At 49.2% G+C, this 17,459-nt stretch overlaps 1 pseudogene; it reads left to right on the top strand.

Moving 5' to 3' along the window:
* The first annotated feature begins 1,031 nt into the window (after window positions 1-1,031).
* Window positions 1,032-17,459, top strand: part of LOC144131365 (uncharacterized) — a 30,998-nt pseudogene continuing 14,570 nt past the window's right edge.

Genomic DNA, 17,459 nt, shown 5'->3' with positions numbered 1-17,459 from the left:
CGATTCCGAAAGAGACTAGAAGGATGCGGTGCTTAATGTGTCAGTATGTGCTTTCGGTGTGTTAACAATATAATAATCGGTCTTTGAGGAAAGGAAATGGCGCAGTATGTCTCATATATCGTTCGACACCTGAACCGCGCCGTAAGGGATGGGATAAGGGAGGGAGTGAAAGAAGAAAACAGGAAAGAGGTGCCGTAGTGGAGGGCTCCGGAATAATTTCGACCACCTGGGGATCTTGAACGTGCACTGACATCGCACAGCACATGGGCGCGTTAGCGTTTTTCCTCCATAAAAACGCAGCCGCCGCCACCTGGGGATCTTTAACGTGCACTGACATCGCACAGCACACGGGCGCGTTAGCGTTTTTCCTCCATAAAAACGCAGCGGCGGCAGTGCCCGTTAAAGATCCCCAGGTGGTCGAAATTATTCCGGAGCCCTCCACTACGGCACCTCTTCTTCCTTTCTTCTTTCACTCCCTCCTTTATCCCTTCCCTTACGGCGCGGTTCAGGTGTCCAACGATATATGAGACAGATACTACGCCATTTCCTTTCCCCCAAAAACCAATTATTATTATTATTTTTAACGTGCACTGACATCGCACAGCAGACGGGCGCCTTGGCGTTTTGCCTCCACAAAAACGCAGCCGCCGCGGTCGGGTTCGAACCCAGGAACTCCGTATCAGTAGCCGAGTGCGCTAACCACTGAGCCACAGCGGCGGGTGTGTGTTAACTGCAATCACAGTTTTTATGCAAGAATGAAGTCGTGGTGCCCAACATCAGGGATGCTGTCACTCATGCCCATAATGCAGCTGCTGTATTCAGCCCTAATTACTTATGCAAAGCCTCTTCGCAGCTCGCACCAAAGGCCAAGACAGCGAGCAGCTCCAGGCCCACCCGTCCGTCTTCTGGTGTGACCGCTCAAGCAGAAGACATAGTTGAACTCAACTCAGTAGCCAGTCGGCGAGTTTGAAATGGCACAATAGTCACCTGCCACTATGGAGCCTCCTGCAAAGCCGTTTCTTCCGGGGCCGATGGCACCGACGACCGCGTTTTGCGCTCGCGACCGGGAGGACAACTGCCGGGAGATGGCGCTGCGCGTCCATTGTCTGGACTCCGGCTGGGGCACGCCGACAGCGTCTCAGCTTCGGCGGCTTCTCGGTCTGCAGTGCGCCGTGGGCCAAGTGGTGGCCGGAGACTGTGGCGAGGTCGCAGTCTACGAGAGCCCCACTTGGACGGCAAACGTGACGCTGCAACTGCAGCGGTCACCCAAGGACTCGTTCATGCATATCGTACTTAAGTGGTGAGTGCGCGACAAGTACTTCTGGCTTTCCCCTTAGCCAGTCTTCGGTCGGCCTCAACAATCATATTGTTAGGCCTCTACTGTCGCGTAAGTTGAGAAACTCCTCATATGCGCTGACATGGGTTCAAAATTCGGAGGTTTGCAGATTTGTGCGCACTGGAACTAAGGTGACTGCAGTGCCTTTTGAGCAATGCAGATGAATTGTGAAGCACTGCTCAGAATATGGTGATCGAGAGGAAGAGGTTGTAGAGCTTCATAAACAACTTACTGCGGAAATTATTATCGGCCTCTCTGTCTATTCAGTCTCAGAATTCAGGGGGGGCGTGTTTATGCAGACATTTCAATTCAAAATTTCTTGCCTGGTGCAATTAATGAACTATCGGCTTCTGCGGGCTCATAGCCGCCATATTGAGGTGGCTAGGGTGGTGAGAGTACCGCCATTTGTGTTCGAACATATGGCTTCTTAAGATTGTACCAGCTCTTGGTTCCGCGCGTCAATTTTACATTCACTTCCGCAGGTGCGACCAATGCCAGAACGCCTCTAATAACGGCGCGGCTGCGGGCAAGTCCGGCCCGCCAGAATGGTGGCTCGCATCCGAGGAGCTCGAGGAGTTCTGCGACCCGTACAGCACCCAGATAGCCACGGAGCACAAGGACGTACCCGTAAACGCGTTCGCCCTCGGCTGCTTCCTCGGGTACAACACTTTTGTGGCGCACTTTGACAGCACCTACACCATGCCGCCTCCTCCATCGCCACTCTCGTCTGCCAAGTCTTCGTCCTCCCTCTCCGGCAAATCAATGTCTGTGAAGCGGGGAAAGAAGGGAAGAGCGGTCAAGTCTAGCTCCCCTTCAGATGGAACAAGCTCATCTGCGAAGACGTCTTGTCCCAACAGTGAGCTGACCTCATCTGAAGGCTTTAAGGTGAGATGATGTTCCTGTAGGGTGTTTTCTGACGGCGTCCGTCCAGAAGTTTGAGTTATGGCAGTGGTGGTTGCATGGTGTAAGGTCATGGGAATAAACTGCATTGCAGTCTGTGAGGACATAAAATGTCGTATTCTAAAAGCAGCGTGTTTTTCTGCTGGGCAAATAGTTTCGATGATGCTGAGAGCCCCAGTCGCAAGAGGGATATGAGAAGGGTAGTCAGGACTTGTCAATGCATCATTTTTCTGGAAGGCAGTGGCAGCTCATAGGCACATTAAATCTAACCCTTTTTTCCTGGACAGGTTTTGGGTACGTGATGGCAAAGCAGAGCTTCGGGCCTGGTGGTCACGCACTTTGGCACATGGGCCCCTTATCCATTCATCTGGTTCCTTACATGTCTAGTTTGCTTGCTTGGCGCGCAGCCTAAATTGTTGTGGGGATTGAATTCTGTGGAGAGCGGATCCAGAAAGATTTAGAAACACTAGTGAGAGGTGAAGGGAGAGTGCTTTACACTGCGTGGATGATTTCAAACAACCAATTTTATGTACTCCTTCCTGTATCAATGACCTGCAATTCGTCGTCCAATTTTTCTTACGGTGCAGCGATTTGGGGTGACGCGGCTAGGTTGCATGACATCGCAAATGATGAGGAAATGTATCCTCAGTCTTAAAAGAGGACTCTGAAGGGGTTTGATATACTGTGCTTACAGTACATAAAGCTCTTCAAGGGCCTGGAACGTATTAGCCACGCTGCATGAATTGGCAAGTGCAAAACTGTACCAACATGGATAGGCGTACTTAAAAAGTACGGCAGTTTCGCAGTCGGAGCGGAATAATTCGGTTTAGGCCCTTCTTCTGAATGCCTTCTCTTCCACCAGGTGACGCAGTGCAATGCGCACTTTGAGCACTGTTACAATGGGTTGTACCTGTACTTCGTGGATGTCCGCAAGCGTAGCTCCACGCTGTTCCGGCTGCTGGTGCGGTACTCGACCATCTGCCGCATCATTCTGCGCAAGACGTCGCCGACATCCACTATTGTCTACCTGCAGCTGTTGCACCCGCCGCTGCTTTACAAGGTGTGCGCTGGCAACAGCGCCACCAGCCAGTGCAACCGCGAGGGCGACTACCTGCCACAGGTGAGCAGCGCTATATCGTTAATTGCTTTCAATGGACTAAAAGAAAAAACCTGCCGACAAACACACTCCTGTACTCTTACGGTTTCCCCTTCCGCTACAGTTTCCTTTAGTCGTAGAGTTCTACATCACTGCGTAGAAGGGCAGCTGTGGGGCAACACGCAAAATTGCAGGACTGCAAGGAAAGCTGTATAGAAAACTGGACCACTGACTGCTGTGGTGAAGGGGATGTTAATGGGCGTAAAACGTATTTTAGGCGTCACCGGACTTCTGCTGCTTAAAAGAGCGCGGTGTAAAGCTTCACGACCACTACCAAGAGTGGACATACATCCTTTCGCTTCTGCGTCCTCTGCTCCTTGTGTACTTTCACTCTAACCGCCTAGCCTTTGTTTTCCAGTTACTGGTATCTGAATTTTTTTTTTCAACCGTGTCCCGCTCCCCTTCTTTCTCGAGAGGCAGTAACGGACATCGGGGAATGGGAATCCACACAAAAATTCCAAAACGACTACGCCGGTATGCCAATAGTTTAATTTGACGGGGCAAGAGCCCATATATCCTTATCCCATTCACAGGGCATAGTGATAGTGTGGCAGTACAGTCGTGACCTCACTGTTTTTTGCTACACAAACAAAGTTATGACAGTGGTGGCTCTAGAAGCTCCTTCTTAATACAGCCATTAGTGTAGATGATGGGCGCTGAACTTAGGTCAGTCATCATCATCAGCAGCAGCAGTAGTGTAACTGTGACAGCATAGGACAGAGGATTTTGCTCTTATCCCAAATTAACCCTGTCCTTTGCAGCTGCGATCACCTTATCTCTGCAAACTCCCTAATTTCATACGCCCATATTAGTCTCTGCCTCGCACTGCTACACTTGCCTTCTCTTAGAATCCACTCTGTTACCTTAAGTGACCATCCGTCATCGTGCATTCGCATTACGTGCTCTGCCAATAGACTGCAATGCTATTCTTGATTTCTTGATTTCAACAAGAACATCAGTAACCTGAGTTTGTTCCTTGATCCATGAAATAATAATAAATTGATTCGTGTCAGCCTCAAAATAAGCCGCACTACAGCTTGCTCACCCACCACCTTTCCTGTCGCAGTTCGACCTGTCCGACACCACCCCGTGGGACCGGGCCGTCGAGTTCGGTGAAGGACCCTTCAAGTGCGGTTCCGACGTTTTGGGCAGAAGTCGCATGATGCGCCTGACGCTCAGTGGACCACGCCACTGGGCACCTCTCTGCAACCTGATCCTGCGCACGCGCAAAAACGCGCAGGTTTTTTACGCGCCGGTGCGCGAGCTGCATGCGCGCGAGTTCAAGGCAGTGGCCAGGCCCAGCGTGCAGGACTTCGGCGTCGTGTACGCCTTGCTCAGCGTCTGGTCCGAGAGCTTTCAGGTAGGGATTTAACTCATTGCGTGGATTTCTTGTAAGCTCAACCCCAAGAACAAAGGTCAAAAGCTGACGAATTAGAAATGTTCCAGGACGTCGGCGTGAAACCTTCGATCCTCTTGAACATTTCTTGTTCTTGTCACTTTCAAACTTCTCGTTTTCTGTAGAATAAGTTAAAAGACATACAAAACAGACAGTACAAGACACCCTTTGCGTGTCTCTATATCCGTTGGAATTGGATCAAGTACATCACATAATTTCCATGTACAGGACCTCCAAGATTAATGTCAAGTACGTTCTAAACGTAGCTGCCTCATGTGCTCAGTGGTTACGGTGCTCGGCTACTGACCCGGAGGACCCGGGTTCCAATTCCGGTCGCGGCTGCCACGCTTTAGTGGGGGCGAAACGCAAAAGCGCCCGTGCGGTGTGCGCTGTTGTTGGTCGTTAAAGATCCCCAGGTGGTCGGAATTACTCTGGAGTCGCCTACTTCAACGTCCCTGATAGGCTAAGTCGCTTCGGGACGTTCCCCCCATACCACACTATACCATTTTAAATGCAGAATCAATAAGGATTATCACGAGTGAATGCATATTGCTTCCAAAGTAAGGGTTACTCCGATGGGTCGGATCTACGCTATTGACGGATGAAGATGGCCTTCGTTCGGGGATTTGCTGCGTTGGCGGTTTTGGCATATCGCGCTGTGCCATGACCTGGCGTAAATATAAAACTGCGTCACTATTCCATGCGCGCATTTTTGTGGACCTACGGTGTCTTTTTGGGTTTCAATAGGGAGCTTCCCGAAGCGAAGTAGAATTAAGCGGGCGCACGACTCGAACGGCGCTTGAAAACTGCACTGTCGAACGCGGACGAGCAACACCTGGATTACCGCCTTTGCAGGTCACCGATGAGCTGGCGATGGACGCTCAGAGCTGCCGGGAAACGCTCCTCGAGTTGTCTGCGCGCGCCGAGGAGTGTCCCCGTGCCCTGGAAGAAGCCCTCTTCGAGATCTATTTCTCGCTTAGCCAGGGAAAGGTGAGAGCCCGGTTTTTCAGGCTGGCTTTAACAACAAAAGCTTAAGGGCCCTCTTGACGTCCGCAGCCCGCTCGCCTCGCACCTGGCCTGGCGTTCAGTAAGATTTGTTTTCTGAACTATGTTAAGTAAGCTTTTATTGCAGAATTCTGTACTGAAGGCAGCAGCAGAACAGTGGTTTTCTTAGAGCGAAAGCTCGACTCTTCCCACAACTCGCAAGGTCAAGTTTACTGCGCGTTTCACCTTGAACCGGCGCAACGAAGGCGTAGCAAGTAACGTCATAATACGTAACTCGCTGTGGATTCGCCACAGCTGCGCTCGCTCCGGGCCTCTTCGCTGCTCTGCCACGTGTCTAGCAAAAGGTTGCAAACACAGTTGCTTCGCAGGCGCTTGGTCTCTGTCTTGCCATGGATAACGCGCACCAGACCGACTCCAGGGCCAAACCATATGTACCCTTGCTTAACAATTTCTTTCGCTCGTATCACTAGGTTAAACAAGCGCTAAACCTCTGTTAGCTTTTTTTTTAAATTGAAGAGTGTAACTTCAGATGTGTTTTATGTAGCAGAGCATGTTCAGTTCGTGCCCATGACAACACTATACGCGCTCGTGTGCAGTAGTGGAACCTGTTTTTTTTATAGTGACGGTAAAATTAGGCCAGTGGCAACGTTAGGAAGCCAGTGTAACGAAATATAAAATTAAATTGAAAGAAATTATATTCAAGTTTGCAATATCCTCTTTCTTGGGAACGCGCGACCGACCAGAAGCGATGGACCTCCTCCACCATGCGGTTTACTGGGAAGCACAAAAAACGGACTAGGGACGGATTAGGCGACACAGAAACACGTTCACGAGCGCTTGTGTCCCCTATTCCGTCCCTCGTCTGTTTTTTGCGCTTCCCAGTAAACCACATGCATAAACAAATAGCCCGGCAGGTTGTTCTCCTGAACTCCTCCTCGAGTTTCCGCAAGATGAACACCTGAGAGGCACCTGCTTCTTTCCCGATGAAGTTGTTACAAGTGTAGTGCATTGTTGGCATCAGCATTCGGCCTCATTCCTTCACGGCGGCTTGCAGGCTATATAGGGCAATGGTAGCGGAAGTGGGGACTACCAGAGACTGCATCGAAAAGTGGCATGCTGCTTTCTTAGCAAAGTTTCACTTGAGCCTTCCAAAGATGTTGTGTCTGCATTATTGTCGGCACTTTGCATGCCGTGACCAAGCTTGCTCACGAGAATTGTCGTTAGAAAATTCAAAGTCTGATTTCCTGTGTCTTCCCAGCATATCGCAAAAAAATGTGGATAACGCTTGCTTTCATGCATGGGAGCCACCGTTGTCGGATATTTTTTATTGTGTGCCTGATCGTCGGATAAATAGCATAGGAATGTGTGCACGCTGATATTAATATAGCTGCTCTTTGAACGGTTGCGAACAAATGAGGGGATAGGTCGTTCTATCTCTTTCACTGTGCTAGCGTACGGTGCATACGGACGTTCAGGGAGCGCTTATTCAAAAGGTCTAAGCGTAACACCACGCGGGCGCCTGGGAGACCTCTGATGTTCGTGCAGAGCTGCATGACATGGTGTAGACTGCGCTGCTTTAAGGTGGCTACAAGTGCGCGATATTACAGAACTGAACGAGGAGCTCAGTTTGATACACAAGGAACTCGGTATTAAGACATGTGATCGGTTAAAGAATGCATGCAGAAATGCAGTATGCTAACTGTGTGATGATAGGGGCACACAAATAAGTGAACGGTGTGTAGCTTAGCAATTTTGTGGAGCTTGATCTCAAGGTGTCATTTTAAGCGGAAAGTGAGGAAAAAAATTCACTTTACACATAAGAAGTGCCGGTGAACCCTGAACATAATCGTGTTTTTAAATTTTTTTTCATTTCTTCTCGGACTACAGTTCCTTTCAATGCTTTATGTACATCAACACTATTGCCTCTTTTTCCTACCGATCTTTGTGCAACGCTTCTATATATCCAGCATATCAAGAACAGTGTCCTTGTGGCGCGGTACCGCGCAGGTGTTCTAGTTCCGCAGTGCCCTGGAGCACCTGTACTTCCGGTATCGGGCGCACCGGCAGCGCATCGACGTTTTCACAGGCTCGGTGATCGCCCAGGAGCTACCATCCCACATGGTCAAGGTGCACAAGGTGATCCTGACGCCCACTCGGCGCGTCTACATGCCCCCTCAACTTGTGTGCAAGAGCCGCCTGCTTCAGCACTGCGACCCAGATTACGCCCTGCGCATCGTCGTGCGGGACGACGACTGCAAGCTCATCTCCTTTTCGCTGGGTGCCTGCAAGGACGACTTTCTCAGCGCGGTACGCTGTTGGGGGGTTCATGATCGCCCTGTGAACAAGTAGCCGTAGCGTGCTTAATTTTTGGAAAAATGCAGTATCTGAAGTCTCAAGGAAAAAAAATGGCTGGCGGTTTAGCATTGCTAAGCACAAAAGACTGGGCGAAAGCACTGTTTTTTCACATGTACACCACCGCCACGTAGCTCAGAGCGCTGTTGAGGTGTCCTCTTACTCGGGGATCCAGTTATGTTCCTCCCTTTACTCAAAATTGGCATTCTAAACATGCCACCAGTTTTGAGAGAAGGAAAGGCATGTAACTGCCTCAAATTGTAGGTGAACAGCGCCGCCTATTCACAGTGCGACTGGCGTGTCCACTCACCTAGTGAGCCGGTAATACACTTGCTACTGAAAGGCTTCACACGCACAGACACCGCTGATACCCGAGGATTGCGGCTACTTCCTTTCGCACTGAAGGGCACAGGGAATCAGAATGCCATGCGACAAATCTATATTGGCAGTAGTGCTACATTTCAGTCTCACATTGATGAGCTTCTATTTGCCTATTTTAATTTGATTTCACCGTCGCTTTTTCGTTCCGCTGCTGTATGGATTCATGTAGCTGGAGTGCAGAGGAGGGCACAAAACTGCATGAAGATATTTGATAGGAACACTGAGGAAAGTTATGCATGGGATGGGCTCCTTGAAATGACAATGTAAACCGTCAATTTAGTTCCTCTCTTTTACCTTGGGCTTGTTTTCTGTAGGTGATCAAGCCTCCGCTGTCGTCCGGCCTGAAGATTGGTGGCCGCCGGTTCATGTTCCTGGGTTGCTCGACGAGCCAGTTACGCAGCCATGGCGTCTGGTTCTACGCGCACGACAATCAGGGCCGCACCGCGGAGCAGATACGCGATGGTATCGGCGACCTCTCTACCATCGTCAGCGTGCCCAAGTTCATGGCACGGCTTGAACAGGTCAGAGGCCAGTCACGTTCTTGTTGAGAGAGGTGACGGGAAAAGCGACTAAATCGCACGAAAGTATGTGAGGGAATCTCTTCTTCACGTTTAGTAACAGAGCTTTTGTTTTCAAGAAGGTTGAGCCAAGTGTCTCTGCCATTCACCATCATTCATCACACTTTCATGGCCAGGTGCATTGCGTCAATCCATATATGTTTGGATCGCATTGTAGCTATGTGAGCCCTTCATTGATCAGCGGTCCGCAGGGATCAGGCACCATGTGCAGTGACTCATATCTGACTGTGAAATTATCCACATCATAAGTTAGGCCTTGCGCGTTTTCGAATCGAATGTGGGAGTGTTAAAATGCTCCAGAGGGGGAATGGAAAGTAAGACTAGCGTTCATAAATAATTACGACACTGCACGGACTGTGTCCGGAGATCTAACCAGGCAAATCAGCCTCCTTTCGGAGTACCAATGCCCATTATGGAGGTGTTGTTTCCATTACACACTTTCTACTGCTGAGAAGCCACTCTTTAATGTTCTCTATATTTGCGAAAGGTTTCACAAATTTCACAACTCCCAGCTGCACAAACATGAATTCTGTATCACCATTATTATAGCCAGCCAGCTATGGCAAAATGGCCCATTCGGGAGACCTCTTTTCCTGCATGCAGGCTTTTTCGCAGTCGTTGGGTCTGTTAACGGTCCCGAGCCAAAACACGTCTGTGGAACCGGACATCCGCCACGCAGCCCCTGGCCGCAGCAGCGATGGTTCCCATCGCGAGTACATCTTCAGCGATGGCATAGGGCGAATATCGCACGGCCTGCTGCGCAAGGTATGTATATTATCGTCCTTATCGACAACCAGTCTAAACTTACAACCTTTGCTAATGTGTCGCTCAGGTCACCAAGACAAGCGTGGCTGTGCCGGCGGCGATTTTGTCCGCACGCCAATTAAGTTGCTCCCGCGCGGGTAGCGACGAAATTCGCAGGTGCCAACACGCTCCCGCGCAATTACTATGCCTCGACATGAATCGACTAGAGAAATTGGCAGCATGCCAAGTAGCGGCAGGGCTTTCTGAAAAATTCATTGTTGTCACACCGCTGCCAACGCTCATACATTCGCTTTGGACACCCGGTAACTGTCCTGTGTGAGAGACAGAGATAGGGAGCGAGAGAAAACATTACCTCGGGTCAAATCCGCACTTCAAAGTAGTCATCCTCCGCAGTGTGTCTGTCCGTCGGCCGGGATCCCGAAGGTCACGGAAGCAGACAGAGCTTGACCGATGGTTTCACTTTGCACTTAACGGGAGGGGGGGGGCACAGTCCTGCGAGTTTTTTTTTGTTAATAGCAGAAGCCTTTTTTCATGCCTTGCGCCTCCCACAGCCATCTCATCCGATCCAACTTCTTGACAGGAACAATATACCAAAACTCTGCCGCCCATGATAATGCTTCGCTTCTTTTGGACAGGAGGGGCCATCGCATGTCTAAATAATTTCGTGCGGGTCCTTGAAACACCTGAAAACCCTGGAATTTGATAGGACTGTTTTCAAGGCCTTGAAGGTCATGGAAGTTTTGAAGATGCTTGAAAACCCACCTGAAATCCCGCTGCGATTTTGTTAAAAATAGAGTGTAAGTTTCGTACAGTCAAGTAAGCGCGTGCCTAGCGGACGCTCGTGAACGTCTAGCCACAGTGACGCTGGCTTGTTTACCGTTTCCTCTCAACCATTTCCTGCGTACTTTTTGGCTGCGTTCCAATACTCTAGACGTCTAACAAGACGTCTAGTGTGACGTCTAGGAAGCAGTCTACATGTCCATGTATTGGAACTTGTCTACTGCTCACGCCGCCTCGCGGCATAATAATGTAACTAAAGCTTATGAACAGTTTTTTCACTATTTTTCACAAAGTGAGCAATAACGATAATTAAAACGTGTTTTCAACAAGTTTACACATTTCTTCTGCAATGACTTTGCGCGTAAACCGGACTGATGGATGTGCCTATCGGTCAGTCTACTTGTAGCAGACGGGGCCGCTCTCCGAAGACGACGCTAAAGAGATATGCGATTATTCTTTTATTATTGATGCTCAACTGTACATGCTCCTCGAACGTGCTCGTTCAGACGGTCCTGTAAACATAAGAAAGAATACGAAAGACTGTAATCAATATGCGCGAAATGCGATACGGCTAATGTACACTGCAAAAGGAAAACACATACGTGACATTAAACCTGCTGTCTGCCCTACGTGGCACTCGGAGACAGCGAGAGACCTAAATACAGCAGCGATCTTTAATCCTGCAAAGACTAAAATCAATTCGCAACATGCCGGTGTATTTGTTCTGAGAGTGTAGAGATAAAAAAGAATGCACGCGAAAGAGTTGATGCAACTAATACAGCAACAGAAGAACACATTTGTTAACCGTCATGCCAGCCGTCTTAACGCCCGTCGAGGAAACCAACGACAGCGACCAGTATTCTCTAAAATAAAGGTGCTAATTAAGATCCGGCATCGTCAGATGCCGGATCACGTAAACAGACCTACAGCGTCCGCTGCTGTAGCAAAGCTCTCAACTGCACGATTTTCTCCTGCGTGATTCACTTCTAGGAATCGCACGTCCACAAAGATTAATTAGCCACTAGTTTGCGTACCAAATAACATAATAGAATGACTCGCATTTTTCCTTTCCTATACTCCGTGTACAGTCCGACGCCCGCAAGAGCACGACTCGCTCATCCGCGTACATCAACTCCGCCATCTTTAGACAGCAAGTTAGCCTGCATCGATGTGGACTTCGGCGAAGCAGTCTTATGAGACTGCTTCGCCGAGAAATGGAACGCGTCCCAAGATGGCGGCTGTCCGGCTAGACGTCTAAGTAGCCGTCTACTTGGGAGTATTGGAACGCAGCCTTTTTGAGCGCTTCTACGACAACTCCCTTGGCAGTGGTACCTTAGGAGTGCAATACTCTTCGGGGCTCGAGCGGGGGTGCTGCGCACGAAGAAGTGGCAAGCCCGGTATCCGGCCAGATCAATGCGGACATCATGTGCACAATGTGTGGGCAGGATGAGGATTCGATAGAGCATGTTATTCTGTTGTGTAGATCACTCCACCCCTGCCAACCGAATACATGTACCCTTCTGCAGGCGCTAGGTTTCGACTCAGGTCAGCCGACAGAGGGCGGAACGACCGACAGCGAGGTGAATGAGCAAGAAGCCTTTTCCAAGGCCAGAGCAGTCGAAACAACTAAACGCCGCCTTGAAAATTGGAATAGGCTCAAGTGATGGGTGGTGGTGACGACACGGCGGGGCAGACTCTGTCGTAGCGTCCCAAAAAAGTTGGCTAGGACTTCAGTGTAAGGTCCTCCGGTTAGAAGCCCCAAGATCCAATATAATCTAATCCACTTTCCAGTTGAGTAGATAAATGGCCGCCATTGTGTGTGTGGTTGCGCGGTCGAAGCGTTACATTTTGTGCGCGTTTAGCGCTTGCGTGTGCGGTTGTATCGTCACGTCTTGAGCACGTGTAACGCTTATGCGCGCGTGTGCTGTTCCATCGTAACATTTTCTGCGCGCGTAGCGCTGATATGTGTATGCGCGGTTGTATCGCGAGATTTATTGCCCGTGTAGTGCTTGGGTGTGCGTGTGCGGCGGTATCGTGACATTTTGTGCATCTGCAGCGTAGTGTGTGCCAGTCAACGTGCGTGGAAACAATACCCGGAAAATGCAAATTTCAGAGGTCATGGCTGCACAACGACGACTAACGAGAGTGGCTTGCGTCGGACATGTCAAATCCGCACAAGGCAAAATGCAAAGTTTGCTGTAAGTGTTTCGACATCACTGCCATGGGGGAGTCGGCACTAGAAAGCCATCTAAAAAGTGCAAAGCATAGAGAGCACATGCAAGCCGCCGGGAGTAGCTGTATGGTAAGGAGCTTCGTGATGATATCTGAATGTCAAGCTAATGAACCACAGACAGCGCCATCGCAGTCGTCAAACTTGATGGATGCGTGCAAGAAGCATGGACTTGTGATGGACGCAGGGCATTTCACAGCGGATTAGCTGTGATGCTGTACACGTAGCAGGTGGCATTTTCAATGTTCCCATCACTAAGGAATTGAGAGCATCTGTGACTTCTCCAAAGAGCCAATACCGTGCCTTTTTGAAAACACATAAAAAGCAGGAGCGCAAAGATGCGAAACAGCGGAAAAAACGGTGCATTGATGAAGAGATTGAAACTCTCAGAAGGAGGAAAAAGAAACTAGAAGCCGTAGTTGCAGGATTGACAGCTTCAGCAGAATTGTATGCAGAAAAAGCAGAGGCAACCAGTGGCCTGACTTGCATCATGAAGTCGGACATCCTAAGGAAGACTGCCAAGAGCAAGCAGTAGGAGGTCTTGGACATAGACAAAAAATTGAGGAGAAGCGAATTGGGGCCACCTAAGGACTGATTGAGTGTTTGCTTTGCTTCATTAGCGAATGAATGTTTGCATCATCTAACAAACTGAAAGTGGTCATCCGTGTAACAAACAATGATGAGAAGTGGTTGAAAAAGAAAATATGCTGTTGCCATCGTTTTATCCGAAGACAAGTTTCTTTGTTAAAATATTGGCTCCAATGACAATCCCCTTTTTCAGTGAATTCTCATCATTTCACACCTCTTTCTACCGCTGAACATCTGTCTTATTTGGATTTCTAACTGCGAATGTGGTCCTTGAAAATCACGCAGAGGGCTTCGAAAGTCCTTGAAAACCCTGGAATTTTTGTCATATACACCAGCATGAACCCTGTCTATTGTGAGCAGTGGACGTGTCATCAATGTCCAAATGCTGCCCAAGTCCAATGTCTAGTCATCCACCATACATGAGATACGTTTCTGCTCCATGAACTACAGAAACCTGTGATGCATAGGACGGTATTTTTGCAGCGATATCTGTATACGAGACTTCCTCTGCAGCAGGCAGTGTCGCCATCGGTGGTGACTACTATGTCCTGACTAAAACTCGCCTCTTTGCCGTTTAGAAAGTCCAGGGACGGTGCTCTCGGCAATGTGTCCTTTGTGGTTATGATGACCCAGCGGATCTGGCCATTGTGACCCTAATTACGTGAAACACGAGCACAACGCCAGGAGAAAGCTTGTACTGGTACGGAACTGGTTATCTTGTAATCCCGCAGCTCCCGCATAAGACAAGGTCCTGGCGGTTTTTCCTATTTTTGTTAAAATATAATGTATGGAGTGACCTAAGTACATAGCCGTTCGTAGAAGCCTTCATTGTCCGCCCTTCCGCAGGTCCACCACGCCTTGGAGCTAGAGGAGGGTGAGGAGCCGTGCGCTGTACAAATCCGCTACGGTGGCTGCAAGGGAATGCTGTTGCTGGACCCGACGCTGAGCGGCTGCCGCATCGTCTTCCGCGAGAGCATGCGCAAGTTCCACTCGGACCACTCCGACCTATACGTGCTGAAGACGAGCAAGCCGCGTGCGTTGTCTTCATGTCCTATGACCGCGACCATCGACAGAAAGCGCTTATAGAAGCAGTTGGACACTGAGACACATAATTCTCCCGTGCTCTCTCCCGCAGTCCACTATAGTCGGATGCAACTGAAGAGCGAATCGACTTTTTCCTGTCAGTTAAAGAACTCCCTTCCAGCCATTGGCGACGGCCGGCTCTCATGACCCTGCTAGCTAGACAACGCAAGGAGCGGCGTGACAATGCAGGGAGGGGACTGTCCCCGACCAAAGAGGGAGTGGACAATCTCTTTTCATCTGGCGCTTCCCGCATGTCACGCTAGCAGGGTCATGGAAATCTGCTGATGCCATTGGCTGGAAGGGGGTCCTTTTATGGGAGAAAGCCGCTTCGTTCTTCAATTGTATCCGACTGCAGTTACGCTGTGTCCTAGTGGGCTTGCGCTGGGCTCCTTATGAGCATCTTAGCGAATTTTCAGGGATCCATAGTTCGGGGTGCTGTTCCACGCTTACAATGAATTGTCGTGCAGAGTATCCCACAATTTCTGTTGAAGTGTAGTGCCGTTTTTTCACGTGGCCACGAACAGTCATCGAGAAAAGTTTACGTGAAGCAGGATTGTAGACGAAATTTTCCTCTGGGTCAGATAAACCTGATAACTGAAAGGCCAGAATACGGGAGGGGTACTTATTCTCTACCCACTGGAATGAATACCAAATGAATGGATAGCGACGAAAGATTGCTTATTTGTGCGAAAATTTAAATGTACATTTGCCTCTCAGTGTTGCACTTACACAGCGGACTTAGAGCTTGAAATTTTCGCAGTCGTGCACTGTTCTGTACATTGCTCCTCGCTAGCACAAGTAGACAGAAAGCATAGTCATCGAGCCACAGTATGATACAAAGCATGAAAGGGCACGCCTTCCTTCTGCGGTGCATGTCGCTGATTCATTAGTGAGGATAATACGTGACATGCATTGCAAATTGTAGGAATAGATTACGGCAACAGAGTTACATTTTGAGCGTGCTGCCGCGACAGTATATTTACGCCCATGATAATTTACCGTGCTCCTCGCAGGCGTTCTTTACCTGAACCGACACATGATCACCATCTTGGAGCAGAGCAACGAAAGACTGCTTATTTGCGCGAAAATTTCAATGTACATTTGCCTCTGAGTGTTGCAGTTACACAGCGGACTTAGAGCTTGAAATTTTGGCATTTGTGCACTGTTCTGTACTTGGCTCCTCGCTACCACAAGTAGACAGAAGGCATAGTCATTGAGCCACAGTATGTTACAAAGCGTGAAAGGGCACGCCTTCCCTCTGCGGTGGACGTCGCTGATTCATTAGTGAGGATAATCCGTGACATGCATTGCAAATTGTAGGAATAGATTACTGCAACAGAGTTACATTTTGAGCGTGCTGCCGCGACAGTATATTTACGCCCGTGATGATTTACCGTGCTCCTCACAGGTGTTCTTTACCTGAACCGACCCATGATCACCATCTTGGAGCAGAGCGGCATAAAGGCCGAGGTGTTCCTGATGCTGCAGAACAAAATCCTCGATTCCTTCATCGACAGCATGATGGATCCCCATGAGGCCGCGCATGTGAGAAATTTTTTCCATCTTCGCAGCTTTTGTGCCATGTGTGGTGTCAGTGCACTGTTCTACGTATAACTGAAGCTCATGTACGACAGCCGATCCCATACTAGACGAATAACTGAACCCTATATACGACAGCTGATCCTATTTTAGTCGAATTACTGAAACCCATGTTCGACATCCGATCCCATTTTAGTCGCATTGAATGATGGATTCAGGGTTTTGGAGACAGGGTCAACGACCTATGAAGTGGGAAGGTGCTTGTAAACTGATAACGAAACTGTGCGCCTTACTAATTGTGCAGGTTCTCCGTTCCTACTGCGCCTTGCGTCTCCCGTACAAGGAATTGGCCGGCGTGGGCATCGACCTGACAGTCGAGCCCTTCTTTCGGGCTCTAGTTCGCGCCGTCAACAAGAAGGTCCTGAGTGAGTGCAACACATGAGCTTAACCGCTTTTGTTCATTTTGTCGTCGGGGAAGAAGTGTAGAGAAGCAGCACCCTGGCCCTGACTTCGTCCTTTTGCCGATTAATTACGCTAAGTTCCGGGATCTTTCAAAGTTATCTCAAATTTCCAATTTCTTCACCGGATCCTCCTTGTCAGTTTTGTGCGATGTTTAGCGCAAAAATAAGGTTCTTATTATGAGGCTAATGTTAATGTTACGGAAAATAGATTAAATGCTATAGGTGACACCATCGAGAACCTGTCGCTTGCATTAACCAGCCTATTGTGGTTATCGTTACAGTCGTTCCCTTTGCATCTAGAATAACCATACATTTCTGGAAGGTAGTATCTGGTCTTAAATGCCTTCAATCAGTGTCACAGTGAACAGCAGAGATGTTTTGGACCCGCGTACGAGCCTTGTAATAGCCCACAAACGCATATACGGCAGCGAAATGACGGGCTTAACATTCAGCGAATTGACAAAGATTATGGCCAAGTCAAAGATTGCCCATAAAGATCAATGTTTCCTGAGGCAAAGAACTTCAGCTCGTAAGGCATTGAATGGCCCTCAGGGAGCTTGTCTGAACTTCTCTACAACAGCATGTGTGAACGACGAACCCTTGCCTCTTCACGCCGGATAATGTATACACCTTTTGCAGAGGAACTGAGGACCAAGGCTCGTATTCTGGTTCCTCCGAACTACGGGCGCACCATGTTCGGCGTGCTGGACGAGACCGGCACGCTCGAGTACGGACAGGTGTTTGTCCAGTACTCGAACGACATGCTGCGGTACAAGGTCAACGACCCTGCGACCATCCTCGAAGGTACCACAGCAACCTATTTTCGTGCTAGCAAGCATAGCGCAGCATTGTCTCGGTGCGTTTAGGCAGCACCTTTCATATTTTATTCGAAAGGATCCATTAATGTGA

The sequence above is a fragment of the Amblyomma americanum genome, chromosome 1 (genome assembly GCF_052857255.1).
Source record: "Amblyomma americanum isolate KBUSLIRL-KWMA chromosome 1, ASM5285725v1, whole genome shotgun sequence".
Taxonomy (NCBI): Eukaryota; Metazoa; Arthropoda; class Arachnida; order Ixodida; family Ixodidae; genus Amblyomma; species Amblyomma americanum.
This window is presented reverse-complemented; position numbering and strand designations above follow the sequence as displayed.